This window comes from Leucopleurus acutus, assembly GCF_964270905.1.
Source record: "Leucopleurus acutus genome assembly, chromosome: 8".
Lineage (NCBI taxonomy): Eukaryota > Metazoa > Chordata > Mammalia > Artiodactyla > Delphinidae > Leucopleurus > Leucopleurus acutus.
The window spans coordinates 67749345-67775983 of NC_139151.1; positions in this window are offsets into that span (position 1 = coordinate 67749345).

Here is a 26639-nt window from a genome sequence, read left to right on the forward strand (position 1 = left end):
CTACTTACAGACTCACCGCTCAGCACTGCCGCCCTTCCCTGGGTCTCAGAAGCTGCATCCCTCCACCTGGTCAAGGCCAGGCCCACCCCTCTCCTCAGGTGCCCTTCCTGCCTTGACTGTTCCAGGACACTTAACCTCTCTATGATTCTTTCTAACCTCTCGCTCCCCCTGCTTCCTTTCCTCTTCCCTAGCCACCTGCTCAGATGTACCCCATCAAGAGGCAGAGACTCTCCACTGGCTCCTTTTCACACTAATGCCTTCTTGTTTCTCTCCTGTCACTCCCAATCTTGAAAGAGCAGTTCTTTCTTGCTTTTCTATCTTGGCTCCCTAGCTGCCACCCATATTTCAGCACGTTGTGCTCAGGCTAGTCACATCCAACAGATCCTTGTCCGCAAGTCCTTATCTCCTTTGACCTTGCTGTACCAGTTGGCAGAGTTGGCCACTCCATTCTCCTTGATCTCTCCCCTCCCTTGGCTTTCCCTAACACAGCTGTATCCTGAGTGTCCCCAATCTCCTTTGTTGACATTGCTTTCCTTTTTTTCCCCTTCTCTTTACACAAGCTCTGTCCTCCGTACTCTTCTCTCCTTCAAGTGCTCCCTGGCAGTGACCCATCTAGAGTTCCCCTCTAGTGATTCCAAGTCTGTATCCTCAGCTCAGATACCTCTCCTGAGCTTCAGATCCACATTTCCAGAGTCCACCTGTCACCCCTTGAGGATGTACATAGGCATTTTCAAAAAGGAACTGGTCATCTTCCCACCTTCCATTTCTCCCTTCTCCTGTGTTATCTTAGTCATGTCTCCTGTGTTATCTGTCCTAGTCACTCAGTACATGTGGTTGCCCAAGCCAAGCACCTGGGAGTCATCCTTGCTCCTCTACTTGCGCACTTGCCTCAGTCCCCCTCCCCCCCTCCCCCTCTTCCTCTCTCTCCTCCATTACCACTGCTCTACTCTGGTCCTTATCTCCTCTTACTCCAGTCACTCCAATAGCCCCCTAGAAGAGTCAGCGCCTCCTGTCTGACACTCCTGAAACTCATTCTGTGTAATCAGAACAGTCTCGCAAAGCACACAGCTGATCATCTCACTCCTCTGCTAGACACCTTCAATGGCTCTCTTACAGTACAATCTCCTCATTGTAGTCTATAAAACCATCTCTGACCTGGCTCCTGTCGACTCCTCCAGCTTCCCTTCTCCCTCCATGCCTTGCATTTTACACTCCAGCAACAAGCTGATGGCTCTGTAACTTTGTTCATGCTGTTCTTTCTGTCTGGAATCTGTTCTCCTTATATGTCCCCTTTCACTTTCCCTACTCCTTATTTAATGCTCAACTCTGATGTTCCTTCTCCAAGACACACATCTGATTTACATGCCCCTTCTCTGAGCTTGCAACTATGATAGCTTGTGTCACCATTGCACTGTAGTTATTTATGCAAAAGAGTGTTCTAAGTGAGCCTAGAATGGGAGTCAGAATTGGTGGACTGGACAGCCCTTGGATTCTATTGGCAAGAGCTGATATGCATGAGGGTAGTTTAGGGGGAAGTACTGAGTGTGAGATTGGACAACTGGATGACTGAGAGAAAGATGGGAGATAGGAGAGGCATTTATTCTCTGCCAAGCCCCTTGAAATGTGAGTCCTGGTGAGGGTGAGTCTCAACCTTGTGCAACCTTGTGCAGCTCTGGGCTCTGGCAGCATTAGTTGGCCCCCAGGTGACGAAGTACAATGCAAATGTAAGGAGAGGCTGTTCTCTTCTCAGCATGGACCACTATCAGTCTGGCACCCTGAGGCCTAGAGGTTTGGGGATCATCCTTGGCCCCCAGCCCTACCTTGTATGGTTACACAGGTTGTGACTTCCACGTGGCTCCCGGACAAAGGGTTGGGAGTGGAGCTCAAGTCCACCCAAAGTAAGCAAGACCTTCCTCTGCTTTGCATAGAAGATTTTATGGTCTTGTGGCAGTTCTGTTGGAGTAGCCATGGCTTTCCTGGAAAGGGCACTGTCATTTCTGGGTGTGGAAAGGCTCCCTTGTGCACCTGTGAGGACACAGGACATTGACAAGAGAGAACCAGGGCAAGCTATAGGGTAGGGGTTTAGTGTTGGTTAAACTGATGAGTTGATTCATGATTATAGGTCAAACACTCCTTGGAAACTTCAAGAAATATTTGAGGGGCTCTGTAGGGAATTTAAGTCTCTGAGTGAGTTATTTGAATGCATGAGCCCCCATCTGTATTCATAAGCTGCTGAGGACTGGGGACATTGAGTTTATATTTTCAGTCTCCCCATACTGGACCCCCAAAATCTAAGGATTGGACTATTCTTATTCCTTTTTCACTCCCTGAGGCTAAGCACAGTGCTTGGACATAACAGATGATAAATGGATGGATGGTTGGATGATGGATGGATGAAAAGACTATTCTATTGATTCCTTGCCCCAAATCCAAGGGATTTAAGGAGGCCATAGCAGCCCTGCCCAGGCCAGTCCCAATAGCAATTTTCTCTTGTTTCTTCAGGCAGGATAATAGCCCTCTGACAGTGAGAGACTTGACCCTCACCCAGGAGGATGCAAAGAAAAACAGCCAGTGGTGGATCTGGCTTGTGCATTGGCTCTGGGGACTGTGAGCTGTGGGCCTTTATGGGGCCCTGGGGAGAGAGGAGTGCTTCCATGAGGTGCTGCCTCCACAGGCTCTGGCTCCTCTTCCCCACGTAAAGGTGGCTAGATCAGTACATCCCTGTGCGGCCATGGCGCCAGCCGAAAGCGAGGAATTGGCTGAGGCAACTTCGGGCAGCCCTGGAAGAGAACACCCTGCCCAAGCTCTACTCCCCTTCCTGCTTCCACTCTGCAGCTCTCCTGGCCCTATTCTGAGCTGAGCGAGGGCCCGGAGAGTAGTGGGCATGGAGCCCTCACACCATCGTGCACGGAACCCACTGTAGTCCTCTGCAGACCTGTCCTGCCAGGCGGCTGAAAGAGCATGCCTTTCTTCACTGCCTGGGAGTTACCTGGCTTTGGGCCCTTTCCTCCCTTTCAAGAAACCACCATTTTCTTGTGACTGAGAGGAACAGGCCGGTGTAGGGGAAAGGGCAAAGGCCTTTAGAGTCAGAAAGATCTGGGTTCAAGGCCTGGTTCTCCACTTGGGCACCTTAGGCAACTCATTTACTTCTCCTAGCCTCAGTTTTCTAACCTGAATGCAAAATGAGTCACTGCGACGATGAACCGGGATCATTTCATGTAATGTACTGGGACAACGCCTGACTCAGAGTAGCTTGCTTAATAAATGCTAGCTCTTATCATCATTACAGGCAAGCTGGCAGAACAAGTTCTTTGGCCTCCTCCTGGGATGAAAGCCCTTGTACAGGCTAAGAGCAAATATTCTGACAATCCAGTGGTGCCACTTTATCCAACCGAAATATACACGAGCAACGTGGAACAGGGGTTTACTTTCACTGAGCTGGTGCACCAGGTCTTGGAAGTGAATTCAATTTGGCAAATGTTTGTGTTTTTTTTTGCGGTACGCGGGCCTCTCACTGTTGTGGCCTCTCCGTTGTGGAGCACAGGCTCCGGACACGCAGGCTCAGCGGCCATGGCTCACGGGCCCAGCCGCTCCACGGCATGTGGGATCTTCCCGGACCGGGGCACGAACCCGTGTCCCCTGCATCGGCAGGCAGACTCTCAACCACCAGGGAAGCCCTGGCAAATGGTTTTTAATAGCCTGTTTGTATCCACGCTTAGTCTGGAGTTTCAAAGGGAGGATGGCATCATTCTGGGGCCAGGGACAGGACGACTGGGAATCTGAGCAAGAGCCGTGGTGGGGGGGGAGCCTAGGGAGCATACCTGGGCACCGTGTGAGCACATCCATCTCAGCACCTCCCCACAGAGGCCTGCAGGGATGCCTGCTGGCTTTTAGAAATGGTGGGAGCCGTTCCCTGCAGATGATTCGGTGGCTCTGTGTCACCTGCAGGAGGGCCCAAAGCCCATCATGTAGCCATGAGGCCGTTTACAATTTGGCCCTAGTTTATCTTTTCACTTACATCTCACACTCAAGCTAGCCTTCCCCACCCAGACGCTCAGTTTCTCAATGGGGCTGCTACTGCCATTTCAGGCGGGACATGTCTTCATAATACAGGACTGTCCTGCATGGTTCAGGACATTGGACTTCACTGGCCTCCACTCACTAAATGTCCGTTGCACCCACCCCTTTACCATTCATTTCCAAATGCCCTCCCCCTTTTCCAAATGCACCAGGTGCTCTTTGCACTTGTCTGAGCCTCTGCCTGGAATGTCCCTCCCACCCCCACTTCTCCACCTAGAGAAGCGTCACATCTCTGGAAGCTCTTCCTAATTCCCCACAGGCCAAGTCACAGCTACAGTCAGTCCTTCCCTCTGACCCTGCTGGGATCTCCACTATTGGACGGGTTGTTTGGAGGTCGATTTCCTTCGTTAACCTGCAGCCCCTGAAGGCTGGACCACATCTTAGAAGCTTTTTTTGTAGTCCTCACAGTGCCTACCATCAAGCTCGAGATGCAAAATATGCTTCACCCTGGGTGCCTCGGAGTAGCGCCGCGTATTCCCAGGCAGGGCGGGGCGCGCTCCAGGACACCCGGAGGGACTGCAGCTGGGCTTCCACTGCCACCTGGCGGCGACCCAGCGCTCGCTTTGATGCAATGGAAAGAGGGCTGGGCCCGCGGCCAGCCCGCCCCAGCCTGGGCTCCTGAGGCCCAGTTTCAGAGGCGCTCCGGGCATAAGCCAGGATATTACAGCAACCATCATGATTATTATCACAGTGGCAACCACTGTTTATGCAGCTGTTTACAGTTTAAAGAGCTTTTATTTCATACACACTATTTCACGCAAAGTGCATTGCAACCTTGGGAAGTCGCCAGAGCTTAAATTATTATTCTTGTTTTTCAGATGAGCAAAGGGAGATGAATAATATCATTAACAACACCAGTTACTACTATAAAAATAACATCTCTTCTTCCACCTCCATTCTCTCCTCTGTCCTAATTACTGAGTACTTAATATGTGCCAGGCAGTGGTCTAAGGGATTTGCAAACATCACATAACAGCCTCTTGAATGGGACTTTTCCTATCTCAGAGTTTGGACCAGGCCCTAAAGCCATGGGCCCATGCATTTTAAAGTAGCGCTATCCAATAGAAATATAATGTGAGCTCTATATGTAATTTAAAATTTCCAGTAGCCACATTTTAAAAAAAGACAAAGTGGTGAAATCAATTTTAATGAGATAGTAAATTCATGCAATACATCAAAAATATTATTTCGACGTCTAATTAATATAAAAATATTAATGAGATATTTTACAATCTTTTATTCATACTAAGTCTTGGAAAACTGGTGTCTTGGGGACATAGCTCATCCCACCTTGGACCAACCATACTTCAAGTGCTCAATAGTCATACAAGGTTAGTAGCTGCCATGTTGGGTGGTGTGGTTCTGAAGAAAGGAATTTCACCATCCAGAAAGACCTTGCTCACTGTAAGTCTGCAAGCCAGCTCATAGTCTTAGCCCACCACTATCAATGTCTAGACCCTTTGTAAGAGGAGCTAGGGGATTGGAGGAAGAGAACTGGGGAGTGAGAATTTCTTTGAAAAGAGTTGTTGGAGTGCTGTGTGATTTCATTCCCCTACTAATGGAGGAGAGGAGGGCTGTTCCCTTTCTCCAATTTGAACTAAATAAGGGAAACTTCTATGCAGTACAGAAGCTGATGCCTGACTAGTGCTGGGAGAAGCCAAGGAATGAGCCTGGCTGGGGTTGACCCTGATGTCAGAGGAGGGAGAGAGGGCTGCAGAGTGAATAAGGTGAGCCGTGCTTATGGCAGGGCAAGGGGCATGTTCTCCATGGGACACTCGTCACCTTGAAGGAGCCAGCCCAGAGGACCTCATGCCAGGACAGAAAGGCTGCATGGAATGCACCAAAGGAGCAGGGATGGAGGGGCCAGGTGCGAGCAGCCAGCCAGAGTTTGTGTCACTCACAGCTGAGGATGGTGCAGTGAGAGCGCCCCACTGAAGGGAGTTTTTGAGAAACCCACAAAAGGCCTCCATGGGAGAAGGGGCCAGGATGTTGATACCTCCCACCCAGAGTGTCCCGAACCTGTGTTAAAACGTTATCTGTGGAGGACCTTGCCCTTTTCCTCAGATCTCCTGCTCTTCCCGTATGTGACCTGAAAGAAGGCCCAACAGGGCAGCTTGAACAAGTGGAAGGCAGTGGAGCAAGGAAGAGGGAAGAAACTGACCGTTACCTTCTTCTCCTTCTGTGGCTTCTCCAGCAGTGGCAGACATTATATGGGGAGGTAGGGCAAGCAGGAACTGAAATTCCTAGAGAGGGACATAGGACTACGTAGCCTCAGCTGGGTCCTGCCCTGTCTTTTGACAAGGCTTTTGTACTTTGGTGATGATCATTCATCCCATGAACACTTAGGGAGCACTCCACAGTAGTAGTTGCTATTATCACATACTAGCCTTTATTATTTGGGTTAAAATGTATTGTAATAAATAACTATTGATAACACTGAGGTTAAGTTGGAAGCTTTGTAATACAGGTAGATTAATCAGAGATCTCTGATGTAAGCAAAAGAAATCCAGCTCAAACTAGCAAAAGTGGAAATGGTAATGGAGTAGATCATATAAGTGAGAAATTTAGTGGTGACTTACTTCAGGAACAGTTTAATCCAGAAACTCAGACAATAGTATGTCTTCTTTTAATCTTAGAATTTTTTTTTCTGCTTCTCTTTGTGTGATGACCACAAACTTTCTTACTGTAAATGACGTCTCCTGCCAAGCTACGCAAGATGGCTGTCCATTGCTCCAAATTTGCAGCTTTCTAGCACTGTAACCTGAAGGTAAGATAGCATCTTTCTTGCTAGTGTCAGCAGGCATGTTCTTAAGACTCTGGTTTGACTGACTCAGGTGTCCACCCTTTGGAGTTGGGGATTAGGCATAGACAAGATGTGGTAATTGACCACATCCAAAACACGAGGACTGGGGGCAAGTTTCCTTGGGAATGAGGGTGCTATTGCCAGAAGTGAGCTGGGGAAGCACGCTGAGAAGATACAGCTACAGTTACCCCTATCCACTCCGGGGTACAAGTGCACAGAGCTGTGGGCACACAGAAGAGGGTGTGACCAATATTGCTTCTTTAAGAAATTCCCAACAACCTTTGTCAAATACCTCATTCAAATCCAGATACGTTATGTGTATTTAATTTTCCTAATATTCCTCAGCTGGATATCTTCTATTTGCCCCTCCAGATCTGCCCTCCACCCTTCTCTAGCCTGTTCTGTGCCCAGGAGGCTGACTTCTCTGGACTGCATCAATGGCTCCTTTGCCCTCTGGTTGGATTTCCAGTTGGGGTTGGCCAATGGAGGCAAGAAATTGAAGGGAAAGAGAAGGACGTGCTGGGATATTTATTCTCCAGGTCCCTTAATTCAAGATTACTTGAGCTGGCCAAGTGGTGTGGCCCTGTAGGCAGTCACTCTGCTTCCAGGTGTGCCCTCTCACTGCCACTCCTTCAGGCTTGGCTGGTAGCATCCCCACTGTTCTAGCCCGGGGTGCTGTACTATTATTCCCTGTGGTTTTCCTACATCCTGCTCATCTTTGTGTATAGTCCCTTTATAAGACTCTCTTTTAAACCATCCTAATATGTGTACGCTGTTACCTGCCAAGACCCAGACTGATATAAAATCTGTCTGCAAAGCAAGTGAAAATTAGTTGGTTGTGATTGTCTTTAAACCACATTGACTCCTTATGGTCTCTGCTTTTTTCCTAAGTGCTCACAGACCATTCTCTTCACAGTACTTGTTCCTTGCAGACTCTTGTAGAGAGTCAACACCAAGCTTGGCAGCCTGTAGTTTCGGAACACTCTTTTAAAAAGAATCACTGCATTTGCTAGTCTCAGTTATTTAATGTCCTTCCTTATGCTCTAAAGTGCTCTAGAAGCTTGACCATTTCGTCCCTTTAGTGTCTCAGTCAGAATAACCCAGGTTATGCTGTGATAATAAACAACCTCCAACACATGATGGCTTCAAACAGAAACAGGTTTATTTCTCGTTCCCAGTACGTACTCATCACAGGTTGGCAGAGGGCTCTGCTCATGGCAGACACTCAGAGACCCACAATGATGGAGCTGCCGTAACTCAAGTGGTGCCGGTCATTGTGCCAGAGGGAAAGAGAATCTGAGAGTCTTGCAAGGACAATTAAATGTTTGTCCTGAAAGTGACACCAAACTAGTCACAAGGCCTCATCCCTGCACAAGGGGGCCAGAAAGGTAGTCCTACTGAGTGTCTCTTTTAGGGGAATGTTGTTATTTTAGGTATATATCTCGTTCTTCCAACTGGGGTATAAGCTCTCTTGGGACAGAGTTATTTTTCTACTGCTTTTTGTTAGTATATGTCTGGACCCAGATCATGCTCAGTAATTACTCACTGGAGGGACAGATTATCCAGCCATGATTTTAAGAGTGAATGACATTTGAAAAAAAAAAAAAAAGAGTGAATGACATTTGAAGGCAGGAAGGTGTGCTGGGTGTTATGATGTTTAGGCAGAAGTTGCTAAGGTTTTGGGGTGTGTGTGTGTGTGTGTGTGTGTGTGTTTTAATGTTAATGGTAAATACTAGTTCTTCCAATAGTAAAATCTCATACAGAAGGTAAAAAGCATAATACAGAAGGAAAAATGCATCTTCTAGATGTGCCAGTTCTACTACTAGGTTTGTTTTAAGGTAAATATACAATTTGGTTTGGAACCAACACAATGCCTGGCACATATTAGGCTAAATATTTGTTGAATGAATGAATGAGTATCATCTCTGCTTATTCACTTAGCCTCATATATCAGCTTTTTCTCGTTGCCAGGCAACAGAGACCATATGTTCACTTTATATATAGTATAACATAGAAGAGCTGGACTACAATGCCAATAAGGTGAAATGAATGATGAGGGCTCTTATTGAAACACAAAGACAGTAGAATCTGGGCTAGAGGGGCTTTTATTGTAAAGGGGGAAAGGGGTGGGTGGAGGACCACAGAGGCCATACCTACTATTTGCTGGCCACTGCTAACCTCACCTGTGTAACTTTAAATCCCCCTGGCTTCACCTGCCTGAGAGTGTAAAATACACTGAATTAACATAGAATCCCACGTCTTGAGTGCTGTGAGTCCCACCTGCTCACAAAGGAGTTCCAGGTAGTTCCAAAGCCCCCCACCCCAGGTATTTCTACGTACCTGTGCTCAGGCTGAGTCCATTCATGCTTTCCTGCTCCTCGATGCAGGTTGGTGCCTGCAAACCATGCTGCCCCTGCTAGGGGTACCGGTGGTTTAATACACAGTTCTGTCACGCACAGCTGTCTGTCCTCTGGCCAATTCTTTCTAACATAAATGAAGAAGCATTTTGAAGGGATGTAAGTATCTCCTTTGACCGTATAGTTTAGGATTAGCTTGTAGATAAGCCAGGACTGCATAGAGTACACAGCTTTAATCCCAACAGAACAAGACAGGTGTGGGCAGTGACATGTGGCACTGGGTGATGAAAGAGCCCTGGAAAGAGTTGACTTAGAGACGATGAAAGAAGAGGAGAGAGGAGTGGAATACAGTTGTAATTGCTCAGAGACCACAGGAAAAAGACAGTAGATTGGAGACGATGTTTATATGATGAAAACAATCCACTAGGGTTATTTAAGTGTTAGAAACATCACAGTCCAAATCAAAGAGATTTGGCTTAGTCCTTTATCTGCCAGAATTAACGAGAAAAGCGAAGTCTGTCATTGCACGTGCCTCTGTGTGTGTGCACACGTGCATGCCTATGTGCACACCTTTCCTAGCCAGCAATTATGCAAGAGCCCTGGGGGCTTATGGGGTATTCCCAAAAGAAGGCTTTTGCAGGTGGGTGCAGCTGTTGCTACTTCTTGGTCATCTCTCGTTGGATCCATTCAGAAGCAGCGGATTCCGTGTATGTTATAACAAGCCCAAACACAGAGATCTTTGCCAAGATTCCTACCTAAGCCCTGGTTCCTTGTGCCCAGTGTTCTTAACCATCTCTATTTGGAGCCTCTAGTAGTTTTTTTGCTATGCAGCATCCATCCTTGACTTCTTGCAGTTATAGTACGCAATTCTCACAGTTTCAGGGAAGAAATATGTGACTGGCCAATTAGAGTACTATGTCTCATGGCTTCAGTAATTGGCTCAGTAATTGACATATATTCTGTTGAGAAGCCAGTGAGAGTTTGTCTGTTTGTTTGAGACAGCTGCTGGGGGAACATTACACGGATCTTGACAATGAAGTCAACAGAGAGAGGGAAATGCAATGTTGAGAGATGAATAGAAACAGTTCTCGTGATATATTTTAGATCCCTGGAATAACCCACTGTGGGTAACCCATAGTTACCCATGCACTTTTTAGTAACAAACAAATAAATTACCCAACTTCATCTTTTTTCTCCTCTTTAAGCCTGTTTGGCTGTGTCTTCTGTTATTTGCAATAGAAGGAATCCTAATATTACTGAGTCCTGCTCATCCTGGGGATATTAAGTGAGATGAAGGTCATGGTCATTTATGAACCCAGCTTCTCCCCTCTAGCCTGAGTCTTAAAGAGTATAATTCTCTTCTTGTTTGCAAGTTTTCTCTCTCTTCAACCCTTGGGATACTTTCTTCTCTGGAACAATCCAGCTCTAGGTTCTAGGTGACTAGGTCCTTGAAAATAAAAGCCTATTAATTCTCCCACAAGGCAAAGGTCACTTAGATCTTTTGGACACAAATGCTTGTCTGTTCTTCCAGGAATAGGGGAGGGAAAATTTACCTTTTCATTTGTCTTCAGCTGGGGGAATAAGCTAGAATAAATATCTCAGTAAATTGCCTGCTAATTAACTTTAGAAGGTGGAATGGTAAGGCAGCAAGTCCTAGTAATAGAGCACCTGACCAATGACTCAGTTTCAGGCATGTTTGAAACACTATGAGGACAGGACAGCAGAGGAAGACAGAGGGCACCTGACCCAGCCCTTCCTGACTAGAGAACTCTTGCCAACTGCCACTGGAGAGACTGGGTGGCCAGAGGTAAACTCACTTGGCAGACTGCAAATTCAAATGCCACCAGGGGCCAGGTGGATAACAAAATAAGTGAACTGGGGGAGGACGGAGGAGGAGTGGGGTCTTCTGTGAACAGGAGAGGTTGCCTCAATAAAGAGGCAGCCCCTATTCAACGGAGCCTATGTCTCCATGTGGGAAAACGGGCACCATGTGGCTCCAGTTTAAGAGAAGCCCTAAATTTTGCAAGTTCTGAATGTTGGCAGCCAATTCCAAAAAAAAAAAATAACACTATTGAGCCAAATAAAATATTCAAGCAGGCCAGATCCATCTTTTTCTGTTCCTTTGTTTAAATCCAAGATAAATAGTTGGTCTAAGATATCATGTTCATCAGAAACCAGATTCCCCAAACCTCACAAGCTACTAGATGGGTGCCTGGCTTGGACCACTGTGGGTGATGGGTATCTGCGTTGATCTGTTCCTCCTTTCCATGCACTGGACCCGTCTCTCATTTGAGGACTGCTCCCTCTCCAAGTACACGTGGTTTGGCTGGGGCCGACTCAATCCCTGAATCCAAGGGTCAGCCCATAACCTGATCCTCTGATCATCCCTGGTGGACTAGGGCAAGGTTGGGGTGTAGTGCATCAAGCCACACCAATGAGACCGTTTCTTTGTTTGTTGTTGTTGTTACTATTATTATTTTTGCAAAAATTATTGGGAAAGAGAAGCTCTCTTTCCTCTGGCATTGCTAGCTGTGAATATTATAAATCTGGAAGATCCAGGTGCCGTCAGCGGCAGAGGGCCTGGAAAAGAAGGACACTGTCACCAAGGAAAGTGGAAAATGGGGAGAGTGCAGGTGAGAGAGACAGGGACCAAATTTGAGCCCCTGACTACAGCTGAGCCTGACGCCATATCTACAGCTGAACTTTTGATTAGGTTAGCAAAATGTAATCCTTTTCTTAAGATAGTTTGAGTTTAGGTTCCCTCACTGGTAACCAAAATAAACTTGTCAAATATATACTGTATTGTTAACTACCTGTTAGCACCTCAGACATAACTGAAGCCTGGGAGCCCAGAGCTTTGATGGTGCCTCCCTAGCAGGAGGTGAGACATTTGTGAATCCAACATTGAGTTTGTAGGGAGAGAGGCCAGAGGAAGAAGGAGGGCTGACAGATCCATCCTTTCAGCAGGGGTTATTGTCAGATGTGTTCGAGGGAAGCATCCCACGTTCAGTCTGTTTGCTATAACACTTGTGTGTTTGTGAGTGATTGTAACATAAATTAGCTCAAATGTAGTTGATAAATGGTGGAGTGGTGTCAGTGAAATGTGGGAGTTGTGCTGGTTCATAGGAGAGGCTCCTAGCCTGTCAGAAGAGGAAGACAAAGTTTAGGACCAAGGCTGACGGCAGCAAGCTGAGGAGGGAGGCGGTCTGGTGCGTGGTCCTCCCTGCCTCATGCCTCCCTGTCGCCTTAGCTGAGCCATCACCTTGGTCCAGGAGTGCTTCTTGCTCAGTGCGCCCCCATGCTGCGCGTCGTTCCCTTATTTCCAAGACTCAGAAGACTACGCTTCTCCCACACTGCCTGCTATCAAATTACCTTCTCTTTCTTTTTTTTCTTTTTCAGGCAAAGTCCTTTGTTTTCTGCAAAATGTTTTATTTGTTAAGTGCTGACCATTCTTTTTAAACTCTGCTGATATTTTAAAAATTAAGATTTTTATTGCTTTTGTTAGTGTTCTAGTTGCAAAGTTGGGTAAGTTTTAAACTATCTGCCTCAATCCTCTTTCCCCCATAAGTCTTATTATTTTTAGTTTGCAATTTGCAGAAAGTGTCTTTTTGTCCTCTCCCACAGGAACACATATATCTCGTTATTGAAGAAACACTTGTACTTTTTAAAAGAGCAAAATGGTAGATAGCTCTAGATGTGCTGAGCCTGGACCACATTGCTTCAGTTCTCATTGATTTTCCTTGCTTTTATACAGTAGCATCAAAGTTCAACCTGTCTTATCACTTTTTTTTTTTTTTTGGTCTAGTATTGAAATATAAAGAGACTTGAATCTGATTCCTGGTTCCTGATAGGCTGAACCCAGGAATTTTTCTGGATCCCTGAATCCAATTTTCAAACCTGGGTGACCTAACTTGTGCTCTGCCTCTCAGCATCCAGGGGGAGCCTTTAAACAAAACTATATACACCAACAACACAGCATAAGCAGATGCCACACACTGTAAAGGACACAGGATGCAGGCAGCTGGAAAATTGTGCTACAAAAATAAACACCCGGTTTCTGCAAATTGGGCGACTCTCATTAGCCCGGGGAAGCTCATTCTCATGGTTAAGTAGTTAAGCTGCTGATTAAAGGCACAAGACTATTTAGGCACCTGCTTATTCTTTCATTTTCTTTTCATTACTTTGGCCAGGAGATGGTGCTCTGGAATGTAATCTGCCAGAGGACCCCTCAGATTTGGAGCTACAAGAACAAATTCAGCACCTGCAAATACTCTTTCTTAAACTGAGAAAATTACTTGGATTTTCCAAGGGGGAGAGGAGTGCAATTTTAAAACCAGTTAGAGACGGAGTGGCTAAGAACATAACACTACCTGTCATTTTTCTTTTGGATTCCCAAATCCAATTAACGATGATTCGTGGTAGGGGCAGGTACAGTGCAAGACTGTGATGTTAAACTGGCAAGTAAGACTATTTGGAAGTAAAAAATATAAAGCACTTCAGGAGAAACTAGTTTTAGAGCCTACCACATTAGAATAATGACAGTGTACCATTATTAATAATAATGGTACACTGGCCTGAGGTGACCTGGATTTAAATCTTGTACACAAATGATGCATATAATGGCTTACACCTTCCAGGTATGCCTTTGCATGTTACCAGAGGCCTTCAAAGCCATTATGCCCAGGACTGAGTAAACCAGGATGGATCGTCAAATATTGCTTTTTAGGCAGCTTCCACCTCTATTCGAAGAGCTAGTTCTAGAACATAGCAGCTTGGGGTCTGAATCTTACATTGAGAGGTAAGAGAGTGATATCCTAAAATAGAATCATACCACTATTGATGGCTGCCATGAGCCAGTTGCTCTGCAGGAGGTGCTCTGAGTGTTCTTTTTCTCTCATTCCTTACTACAACATCAAGAGGCGGTTGCTCTTGGGCTTCCCTGGTGGTGCAGTGGTTAAGAATCCACCTGCCAATGCAGGGGACATGGGTTCGATCCCTGGTCCGGGAAAATCCCACATGCCGCAGAGCAACTAAGCCCGTTTGCCACAACTACTGAGCCTGTGCTCTAGAGCCCACAAGCCACAACTACTGAGCCCGTGTGCCACAACTACTGAAGCCCGAGCGCTTAGAGCCCGTGCTCTGCAAAGAGAAGCCACCGCAATTAGAATCCTGCACACTGCAACGGAGAGAAGCCCATGCACGGCAATGAAGACCCAACACAGCCAAAAATAAATAAATAAATAAAATAAATTTATATATATATATAAAGAGGTGGTTACTCTTATTATCCTCATTTTACAGATGAGGAAACAGAGACTTGAAGAGGCTAAATAACTTGCCCAAGGTTAAACTGGTAGGAAACATTACAGCTAGTAAATAATTCACCTGGTTCCAGAATCCACACTAATTATTATGCCGTTAACCTCCCCGCAGAATTGCTACTGTGTATTTCCCACTTAAAACCTTCCGAGGCCTTTCACAGCCCACAGGATAGAAACCAGATCCCTTAGCCTGACACTTAAGGTCTTTTATGAATTATGAATCAGAAAAACGGCAGTGATATTATCTAAGGCCATGTGTAAGGCAGTGACCACCAAGTCCTATCACTGCAACTGTTTTGAAGCACACACCCACAACACATGAATATTTATTCATGAGTTATTTATGGGTTTTCTTGTCAAATCGGGCATTAAATACTATTAAAATTTATTTCTAATTTAAAAGAAATTCTAAAGAATGTCTAATATATCCTTCCTTCACCCCCAGTGGAAGATCTTGTTCATCCCTTGCCTTGCACACTCTGTGCACACTTGGGAAACCACCAGCCTAAGGTGAGGCCAGCTGGGTCTGGATCTCTGCTCTGAGACAGAGATTCTCCCTTGTCAATGTTCAGGAGAGCTCAGGCCCTGAGAGGCAATGGGCTGGCATACTTGTGCTGAAAAATCTTTTCCCTGGGATGGGGAGGGGGTGAGTATCATAATTATCTATAACTTGGTAAGCCTGGAAACAGAACTAAGGGACATATAGGGACTGAATGATGCTTGCACTTCGTGGTCCAGGATGTGCAAAGTCCATTGGCCAAAGCATCATCTCGCATAAAGTGTGCTTGGATGATGTATCAGTTTTCTAGGGCTGCCATAACAAAGTACCACACACTGGGTGCCTAAGACAACAGAAATTTATTCTCTCACAGTTCTGGAGGCTAGAAGTCTGAGATCACAGTGTTGGCAGGGTTGGTTCCTTCTGAGGGTATGAGAAAGAATCCTGTTCCATGCCTCTTCTTTGATATTCCTTGGCTTGTAGACACAGTACCCCAATATCTGCCTTCATCTTCACAGGGCATTCTTTTTATGAGGATGCCAGTCATGTTGGATTAGGGAGTCTGCCCTTCTCCAGTATGACCTCACCTTAACTAATTATATCTACAACGACCCTATTTCCAAGGATGATTGCATTCTTGGGGGTGAGGATTTCAACATATCTTTTTTTAACATCTTTATTGGCGTATAATTGCTTTACAATGGTGTGCTAGTTTCTGCTGTATAACAAAGTGAATCAGCTATATGTATACATATATCCCCATATCGCCTCCCTCTTGCATCTTCCTCCCACCTTCCCTATCCCACCCCTGTAGGTGGTCACAAAGCACTGAGCTGATCTCCCCTTGCGATGCAGCTACTTCCCACTAGCTAGCTATTTTACATTTGGTAGTTTATATATGTCAGGGCTGCTCTCTCACTTTGTCCCAGCTTACCCTTCCCCCTCCCCATGTCCTCAAGTCCATTCTCTATATCTGCATATTTATTCCAGTCCTGCCCCTAGGATGTTCAGAACCTGTTTGTTTTGGGTTTTTTTTAGATTCCATGTATATGTGTTAGCATACGGTATTTGTTTTTCTCTTTCTGACTTACTTCACTCTGTATGACAGACTCTAGGTCCATCCACCTCACTACAAATAACTCAATTTCGTTTCTTTTTATGGCTGAGTAATATTTCATTTTATATATGTGCCACATCTTCTATATCCATTAATCTGTCGATGGACACTTAGGTTGCTTCCATGTCCTGGCTATTGTAAATAGAGCTGCAATGAACATTGTGGTACATGACTCTTTTTGAATTATGGTTTTCTCAGGGTATATGCCCAGTAGTGGGATTGCTGGGTCGTATGGTAGATCCATTTGTAGTTTTTTAAGGAACCTCCATACTGTTCTCCATAGTGGTGGTATCAATTTACATTCCCACCAACAGTGCAAGAGGGTTCCCTTTTCTCCACACCCTCTCCAGCATTTATTGTTAGTAGATTTTTTGATGATGGCCATTCTGACTGGCATGAGGTGATACCTCATTGTTTTGATTTGCATTTTTTTAATGATTAGTGATGTTTAGTGTCCTTTCATGTGTTTGTTGGCAATCTGTATATCTTCTTTGGAGAAATGTCTATTTAGGTCTTCTGCCCATTTTTGGATTGGGTTGTTTGTTTTTTTGATATTGAGCTGCACGAGCTGCTTGCATATTTTGGAGATTAAACCTTTGTCAGTTGCTTCGTCTGCAAATATTTTCTCCCATTCTGAGGGCTGTCTTTTCGTCTTGTTTAAGGTTTCCTTTGCTGTGCAAAAGCTTTGAAGTTTCATTAGGTCCCATTTGTTTATTTTTGTTTTTATTTCCATTTCTCTAGGAGGGGGGTCAAAAAGGATCTTGCTGTGATTTATGTCATAGAGTATTCTGCCTATGTTTTCCTCTAACAGTTTTATAGTGTCTGCCTTACATTTAGGTCTTTAATCCATTTTGAGTTTATTTTTGTGTATGGTGTCAGGAAGTGTTCTAATTTCATTCTTTTTCATGTAGCTGTCCAGTTTTCCCAGCACCACTGATTGAAGAGGCTGTCTTTTCTCCATTGTATATTCTTGCCTCCTTTATAAAGATAAGGTGAGCATATGTGTGTGGGTTTATCTCTGGGCTTTCTATCCTATTCCATTGATCTATATTTCTGTTTTTGTGCCAGTACCAGACTGTCTTGATTACTGTAGCTTTGTAGTATAGTCTGAAGTCAGGGAGGCTGATTCCTCCGGCTCTGTTTTTCTTTCTCAAGATTGCTTTGGCTATTTGGGGCCTTTCATGTTTCCATACAAATTGTGAAATTTTTTTGTTCTAGTTCTGTGAAAAATGCCAGTGGTAGTTTGATAGGGATTGCATTGAATCTGTAGATTGCTTTGGGTAGTATAGTCATTTTCACAATGTTGATTCTTCCAGTCCAAGAACATGGTATATCTCTCCATCTGTTTGTGTCATCTTTGATTTCTTTCATCAGTGTCTTGTAGTTTTCTGCATTCAGGTCTTTTGTCTCCTTAGGCAGGTTTATTCCTAGGTATTTTATTCTTTTTTTTTGCAATGGTAAATGGGAGTGTTCCCTTAATTTCTCTTTCAGATTTTTCATCATTAGTGTATAGGAATGCAAGAGATTTCTGTGCATTAATTTTATATCCTACTACTTTACCAAATTCATTGATTAGCTCTAATAGTTTTCTGGTAGCATCTTTAGGATTCTCTGTATGTCATATCATGTCATCTGCAAACAGTGACAGCATTACTTCTTCTTTTCTGATTTGGATTCCTTTTATTTCTTTTTCTCCTCTGATTGCTGTGGCCAAAACTCTGTTGAATAATAGTGGTGAGAGTGGGCATCCTTCTCTTGTTCCTGATTTTAGAGGAAATGGTTTCAGTTTTTTACCATTGAGAATGATGTTTGCTGTGGGTTTGTCGTATATGGCCTTCATTATGTTTAAGTAAGTTCCCTCTATGCCTACTTTCTGGAGAGGTTATATCATAAATGGGTGTTGAATTTTGTCAAAAGCTTTTTCTGCATCTATTGAGATTATCAAATGGTTTTTATCTTTCAGTTTGTTAATATGGTGTATTGCATTGATTGATTTGCATATATTGAAGAACCCTTGCATTCCTGGGATAAACCTCACTTGGTCATGGTGTATGATCCTTTTAATGTGCTGTTGGATTCTGTTTGCTAGTATTTTGTTGAGGATTTTTGCATCTATATTCATCAGTGATATTGGTCTGTAGTTTTCTTTTTTTGGGACATCTTTGTCTGGTTTTGGTGTGGTGGCCTTGTAGAATGAGTTTGGGAGTGTTCCTCCATCTGCTATATTTTGGAAGAGTTTGAGAAGGATAGGTGTTAGGTCTTTTCTAAATGTTTGATGGCTTTGCCTGTGAAGCCATCTGGTCCTGGGCTTTTGTTTGTTGGAAGATTTTTAATCACAGTTTCAATTTCAGTGCTTGTGATTGGTCTGTTTATATTTTCTATTTCTTCCTGGTTCAGTCTTGGAAGGCTGAGCTTTTCTAAGAATTTGTCCATTTCTTCCTGGTTGTCCACTTTATTGGCATATAGTTGCTTGTAGTAATTCCTCAAGATTCTTTGTATTTCTGCAGTGTCAGTTGTTACTTCTCCCTTTTCATTTCTAATTCTGTTGATTTGAGTCTTCTCCCTTTTTTTCTTGATGAGTCTGGCTAGTGGTTTATCAATTTTGTTTATCTTCTCAAAGAACCAGCTTTTAGTTTTATTGACCTTTGCTATCGTTTCCTTCATTTCTTTTTCATTTATTTCTGATCAGATCTTTATGATTTCTTTCCTTCTGCTGACTTTGGGGTTGTTTTGTTCTTCTTTCTCTAATTGCTTTAGGTGAAAGTTTAGGTTGTTTATTTGAGATTTTTCTTGTTTCTTGAGGTAGGATTATATTGCTATAAACTTCCCTCTTAGAACTGCTTTTGCTGCATCCCATAAGTTTTGGGTCGTCGTGTTTTCATTGTCATTTGTTTCTAGGTATTTTTTGATTTTCTCTTTGATTTCTTCAGTGATCTCTTGGTTATTTAGTGGTGTATTGTTTAGCCTCCATGTGTTTGTATTTTTTACAGTTTTTTCTCCTGTAACTGATATCTAGCCTCATACCATTGTGGTCGAAAAGATACTTGATATGACTTCAATTTTCTCAAATTTACCAAGGCTTGATTTGTGTCCCAAGATATGATCTACCCTGGAGAATGTTCCATGAGCACTTGAGAAGAAAGTGTATTCTGTTGTTTTTGAATGGAATGTCCTATAAATATCAATTAAATCCATCTTGTTTAATGTGTCATTTAAAGCTTGTGTTTCCTTATTTATTTTCATTTTGGATGGTATGTCCACTGGTGGAAGCGGGGTGTTAAAGTCTCTTACTATTATTGTGTTACTGTCGATTTCCCCTTTTATGGCTCTTAGCATTTGCCTTATGTATTGAGGTGCTCCTATGTTGGGTGCATAAATATTTACAAATGTTATATCTTCTTCTTGGATCAATCCCTTGATCATTATGTAGTGTCCTTCTTTGTGTCTTGTAATAGTCTTTATTTTAAAGTCTGTTTTATCTGATATGAGAATTGCTACTGCAGCTTTCTTTTGATTTCCATTGGCATGGAATATCTTTTTTCATCTCCTCACTTTCAGTCTGTATGTGTCCCTAGGTCTGAAGTGGGTCTCGTGTAGACTGCATATATACAGGTCTTGTTTTGGTGTCCATTCAGCCAGCCTGTGTCTTTTGGTTGGAGCATTTAATCCATTCACATTTAAGGTAATTATCAATATGTATGTTCCTATTACCATTTTCTTAATTGTTTTGGGCTTGTTTTTTAGGTCCTTTTCTTCTCTTGTGTCTCCCACTTAGAGAAGTTCCTTTAGCATTTGTTGTAGAGCTAGTTTGGTGGTGCTGAATTCTCTTAGCCTTTGCTTGTCTGTAAAGCTTTTGATTTCTCTGTCAAATCTGAGTGAGATCCTTGCTGGGTAGAGTAATGTTGGTTGTAGGTTTTTCCCTTTCATCACTTTAAATATGTCCTGCCACTCTCTCTGGCTTGCTGTTTCTGCTGAGAAATCAGCTGTTCACCTTATGGGGGTTCCCTTGTATGTTATGTGTCATTTTTCCCTTGTTGCTTTTAATAATTTTTCTTTGTCCTTAATTTTTGTCAATTTGATTACTGTGTGTCTCGGCATGTTTCTCCTTGGGTTTATCCTGCCTGGGACTCTCTGTTCTTCCTGGAGTTGGCTGACTCTTTCCTTTCCCATGTTAGGGATGTTTTCAACTATAATCTCTTCAAATATTTTCTCAGACCCTCTCTTTTTCTCTACTTCTTCTGGGAGCCCTATAATTTGAATGTTGGTGTGTTTAATGTTGTGCCTGAGGTCTCTGAGACTGTCCTCAATTCTTTTCATTCTTTTTTCTTTATTCTGCTCTGCAGTAGTTATTTCCACTATTTTATCTTCCAGATCACTTATCCGTTCTTCTGCCTCAGTTATTCTGCTATTGATTCCTTCTAGAGAATTTTAAATTTCATTTATTGTGTCATTCATCATTGTTTGTTTGTTCTTTAGTTCTTGTAAGTCCTTGTTAAACGTTTCTTGTATTTTCTCCATTCTATTTCCAAGATTTTGCATCATCTTTACTATCATTACTCTGAATTCTTTTTCAGGTAGACTGCCCAATTCCTGTTCATATGTTTGGTCTGGTGGGTTTTTACCTTACTCCTTCATCTGCTGCATATTTCTCTGTCATCACATTTTGCTTAACTTAACTGTGTTTGGGGTCCTCTTTTCATGGGCTACAAGTTCATAGTTCCTGTTGTTTTTGGTGTCTGCCCCCAGTGGGTAAGGTTGATTCAGGGGCTTGTGTAGGCTTCTTGATGGAGGGGACTGGTGCCTGTGTACTGGTGGGTGGTGCTGGATCTTGTCTTTCTGGTGAGCAGGATCGTGTCTGGTGGTGTGTTTTGGGGTGTCTGTGAACTTAGTATGATTTTCGGCAGCCTCTCTGCTAATGGGTGGGGTTGTGTTCCTGTCTTGTTAGTTGTTTCGCATGGGGTGTCCAACCCTGCAGCTTGTGGGTTGTTCAGTGGAGCTGGATCTTAGCTTTGAGATGGAGCTCTCTGGGAGAGCTCCCACCAATTGATATTATGTGGGGCTGGGAGATCTCTGGTGGTCCAATGTCCTGAACTCAGCTCTTCCACCTCAGAGGCTCAGGCTTGACACCAGGCCAGAGCATCAAGATCCTATCAGCCACATGACTCAGAAGAACAAGGAGAAAAGAAGGAAGAAAAAAAAAAGTAATAAAATAAAATAATTAAAATCAAAAAATAATTATTAAGATAAAAACATTTTTTAAAAAGTAATAAAAAAAGAAGAGTGCAACCAAACCAGTAAACAAATCCACCAATGATATCAAGCGCTAAAAACTATAGTAAGATAAACATAAAAATCAGAAACAAGTCAGTTGCAGACAGCAAACACCAAGTCTACAGTTGCTCCTGAAGTCCACCGCCTCAATTTTGGGATGATTCGTTGTCTTTTCAGGTATTCCACAGATGCAGGGTACATCAAGTTGACTGTGGGGATTTAATCCACTGCTCCTGAGGCTGCTGGGAGAGATTTCCCTTTCTCTCCTTTGTTCGCACAGCTCCTGGGGTTCAGCTTTGGTTTTGGCCCCACCTCTACATGTAGGTCGCCTGAGGGTGTCTGTTCCCCGCCCAAACAGGACAGGGTTAAAGTAGCAGCTGATTAGGGGGCTCTGGTTCACTCAGGCCTGGGAAAGGGAGGGGTACGGAATGCGGGGCGAGCCTGCAGCGGCAGAGGCCGGCATGACATTGCAACAGTCTGGGGTGCACCGTATGTTCTCTCAGGGAAGCTGTCCCTGGATCACAGCAGTGGTGGGCTGCACCGGCTCCCGGGAGGGGCGGTGTGGATAGTGACCTGTGCTTGCACACAGGCTTCTTGGTGCCTGCAACAGCAGCCTTAGCGTTTCATGCCCGTCTCTGGGGTCCGCGCTGATAGCCACAGATTGCGCCCGTCTCTGGAGCTCATTTAGGCAGTACTCTGAATCCCCTCTCCTTGCGCACCCGGAAACAATGGTCTCTTGCCTCTTAGGCAGGTCCAGACTTTTTCCTGGACTCCCTCCCAGCTAGCTGTGGCACACTAGCCCCCTTCAGGCTGTGTTAACGCAGCCAACCCCAGTCCTCTCCCTGGGATCTGACCTCCGAAACCCAAGCCTCAGCTCCCAGCCCCCACCGGCCCTGGCAGGTGAGCAGACAAGCCTCTCGGGCTGGTGAGTGCTGGTCGGCACCGATCCTCTGTGCAGGAATCTTTCCGCTTTGCCCTCTGCACTCATGTTGCTGCACTCTCCTCCGCGGCTCCGAAGCTTCCCCACCACCACCCCCAGTCTCCACCAGTGAAGAGGCTTCCTAGTATGTGGAAAGTTTTCCTCCTTCACAGCTCCCTCCCAGAGGTGCAGGTCCCATCCCTATTCTTTTGTCTCTGTGTTTTCTTTTTTTCTTTTGCCCTACCCAGGTACGTGGGGAGTTCCTTGCCTTTTGGGAAGTCTGAGGTCTTCTGCCAGCGTTCAGTAGGTGTTCTGTAGGCGTTGTTCCACATATAGATGTATTTTTGATGTATTTGTGGGGAGAAAGGTGATCTCCACATCTTACTCTTCTGCCATCTTGAAGCACCCCCCTCAATTCACTTCTGTATTGCCGCTCACCCAGCATGGCACCCGGCACCCCAGCATGTTTTGCTGAATGCAGGCATTCCCAGCTGATTGCTGCATTCTGTTTGTTACCAGTGTATCTTTTTTTAAAAACTGCTTGATTGAGATATAATTCACATACCATACGACTCACCCATTTAAAGTATGTAATTCAATGGTTTTTAGTATATTCGCAGAGCTGTGCAATCATCACTACAATTAATTTTAGAACATTTTTATTGCCCACAAAGGAAACACTGTGCTGATTCTGTCACTCTCCATTTCCTCCAACAGTCTCTAACTTTAGCAACCACTATTCTACTTTCTGTCTTTATGGATTTGCTTCTTCTGGATATGGGTATAAATGGGATAATACAATATGTGTGATCAAATTTCATCCATATTGTAGCACATATCAGTACTTCACTTATTTTTATTGCCAAACAATATTCTATTTTATGGATAAACATGTTTTATCCAATATTTGATGGACATTTGCATGGTTTCCACCTTTTGGCTACTTAAATGGTAACATATGCATATGAATGTTTAGATGCTCTGCACGAGTTTTTGTGTATCCAAAAACTGGGTCAGGTGGTAACTCTGTGTTTAACCTTGAAGAAACTGTCAAACAGTTTTTCTAAAGCAGCTGCATCGTTTTACGTAGCAGTATATGAGGGCTCCGATTTCGCTACATCCTCGCCATCTCTTGTTATCTTTTTTATTGTAGCCATCCTAGTGGGTGTGAAGGTGTATCTCACTGCAGTTTTGATTACATTTCCTTGATGGCTAATGATGGTAAGCATCATTTCATGTGTTTATTCAGTCAGTTATACATCTTCTTTGGAGAAATGTCTATTTGGTTCCTTTGCACACTTTTTGATAGGGTCATTTGTCTTCTTATCATTTGATATATCATTTTATCATTATGTTATTTGAACTCAATACAAAGAGTTATCAACATATTCTAGATAAAGTCACAGATGTATAATTTGCAAAAAAATTTTCCCATTCTATGGATTGTCTTTTCACTATCTTGATGATGTCTTTTGAAGCACAAAAGTTTATTTTTGATGAAGTCCAGTTGATAGTTTTTTTTTCTTTTGTTACTTGTGCATTTGGTGTCACATGTGTATCTTGAACAACATACATGCTACATACGTACTACAATAGCTCTTACCTGACAGTATTGAGATATTATTGCCTTGACTCTTCCTGATGGGACTCTGAGCTCCCTGGCAAGGAGCAGGGGGAATGGGGAACAGCCATGCCTTAGTAAATTCGTATTCTTAATAGACCTAAGTGGTTGTTCCCATTCTAGCAAAGTGGTTAAGGACATGGGCTCTCCAATCAGATGCCTGGATTCGAATCCCCTCTCTGCCACTATCACCGTGACCTTGAGCAAATTACATAGACTCACCAGGCTTTAGGGACTTCAACTGTAAAATAGGGAAAATAGCAACCAATTAGCATTATCCTGAGGATTAACTGGGTAATGCATGTAAGGTGGTTGGCACAAGGCCTTGGACTTACTAACTATGTTAGCTGGACCATTATTATCTCAGTACCTGGCAGAGAAAACATCCAATAAATGCTTGTTGAATCAATGACTGATAAAAAGGGTCATTTAGGAGAGCAACCCAATCTCTATGTAGAGTCACAATCCTGGTGCCCAGGGGGGCAAACAGAAACTTCTACTCTCTTGGAGAGGGATATCTAAACCAGTCCATACCTACCGGGGGTGTGGTCCCAGCTGGCACACTCTCCAGATAAGACTTTTCTTGACCTGGGCATTTCTCCCACCTTGAAATGTCTGTTTACACAGCTCACCCTTTGAGGGTCCTGGGGACAGTGTCTTCTGCTGCTCTTGCTTAATTGTCTCCTAAACGTACAAAGAAAGTAGATAATTGTTCCAGGAGGAACTACTGCTGGGCTTTGATTCCTAAGCTAGCATTACAGAGATGTCAGCATTTCTTACGAAGTCCCCAAGCACAAGCTTTGCACAAGCACTCTAACCCTCAAGTCATTATTTTGTGACATTTGTTAAGAAATATGCTTTCTATTTTACAGTCAGAAGCTTCTTATCCTAAGTGTGTTTCTTTCCTTGGTCTTGGTGAGACTGAGGCTGAGTTCACTGGCCACTGAGCTTAAGTCAATTTTTAATTAATTGCTGCTACCAAGTGGGGGCAGATTCTGGTCGTGGGGATGCTACCCATGGGAAAGGACAAAGCATGCAAAAATCTAAGATGAGTTAAAGGATCATCACAGGAAAAAGCAAATATAAATGAACTTCAGTTTTTCTTATCCTTTGGGAAGTTCAAAAGTTATTATCCGTCGTTCCCAAAATGAGAAAAATAGGATGGCTGTTTTTTTTGGAGCTGCCATTATTGGGTTCATCACAAGCCTGATCTTTTCATTGAAGCAGGTCCCTTAATGCCTGTGCTGGGAAGTGAGTTCAGCTTTATCCTAGTTGATGACTGATGTTTGCTCAAAGGTGTTTTCTTTCTTGGATTTTACCTGAATTTTGTGTGTGTGTGTGTGTGTGTGTGTGTGTGTGTGTGTGTGTGTGTGTGTGTGTGTGTGTGTAGGACTGGGGTTGGGAAGGATGAGAATACAGATCAGTAGAGGTCAGAGGAGGCTTCAGGCCCCTCATCTGTGGAAAGGATGGCAGCCCTCTAGGTATGTAGAAGGACAATCGCTGCTACCACCTTTTCACTCCCTAACACCAATCCTATGAGCACAGAATATCTCCATTCTCCCCTCAAAGGTCTTCCTAAAACAAGTTGACTCTACTATTCCTCAACCCTCAAGTTTGCTTCAGTATCAGAGACAGAAAACATGATATGATAGAACAGCAAGGAACTACGGGTCAGAAGATGTGGATTTGAATTCAGTTCTGCTGCTGATCTTGGGGAAGTTGGTTAATCAAACCTGAGTCTAACTGACTTCAACACCAGAGCCCAAAAGAGGCTCAACCTCTCGCATGAAGAACTTTGAATGATATGCTGAGATGTTGAATGCTACTGGGCGGGCATATCAACATCCATTGTAATATGGGTATGATCCAGGGCTCCCGGGCCACGAGCAGAGGGGAGCTGAGACTGGCATGATGACAATAGTTACAAGTCACCTGCAGTAGCCATGAGAGCCCTCCCACCAGTTGTACGCACATAGTCCCTGCACTGCTGATGCAGGTGCCTTGCTACTCAGCATGCCATGGGGATGGGGTGGGGTAGGGGGAGGTGGGGGAGGGTATGTAGGATATTTCAGTTTTTATTTTTTTTATGTTACAGCTCCTTTGCTTTAGGATTCAGCATGAGCCCTTTGGGATGAAGGGCAAGCTACAGACAGACCCCATGCTGGGCTCAAGCCTCTGTTCACCTCTCCCACTGGCTCGCTGTCTCTAAACCAAACTTGTGGTCTTTTCCAGAAGTCTCCTGGCCTCCTCATGCAAACAGGTTCTCAGTAGACAGTTCCCTCTAAGGCTAGTCATATGCAGCTCTGGGGGTAACTACAGCTTGGCTTCAAACCAGGCCCCTCCAGCCATGTTTGCTTTCTTATGTCCAGGTATGCCCTTTGAGAAATGGGTTCATGTCTCACATTGAATGCATTTTCCATCAGCTTTATTGTGAAGACCAATTAGATGTTTTATTGTATAAATCATCTTAAGGCCATGCATTCTTGACAGGGGCAATATCACCCCAAGGGAGTGAAAATGGGTGCTTGGTTATATGCTTTATGTATAAAGCACATACATATAAATAGTATACATACATACAAAATATTGGTGGTATTACAATTTCATCGGGGATATTAGGGAAAAAGTGTCTAAAAGGCTACTTAGGGGCA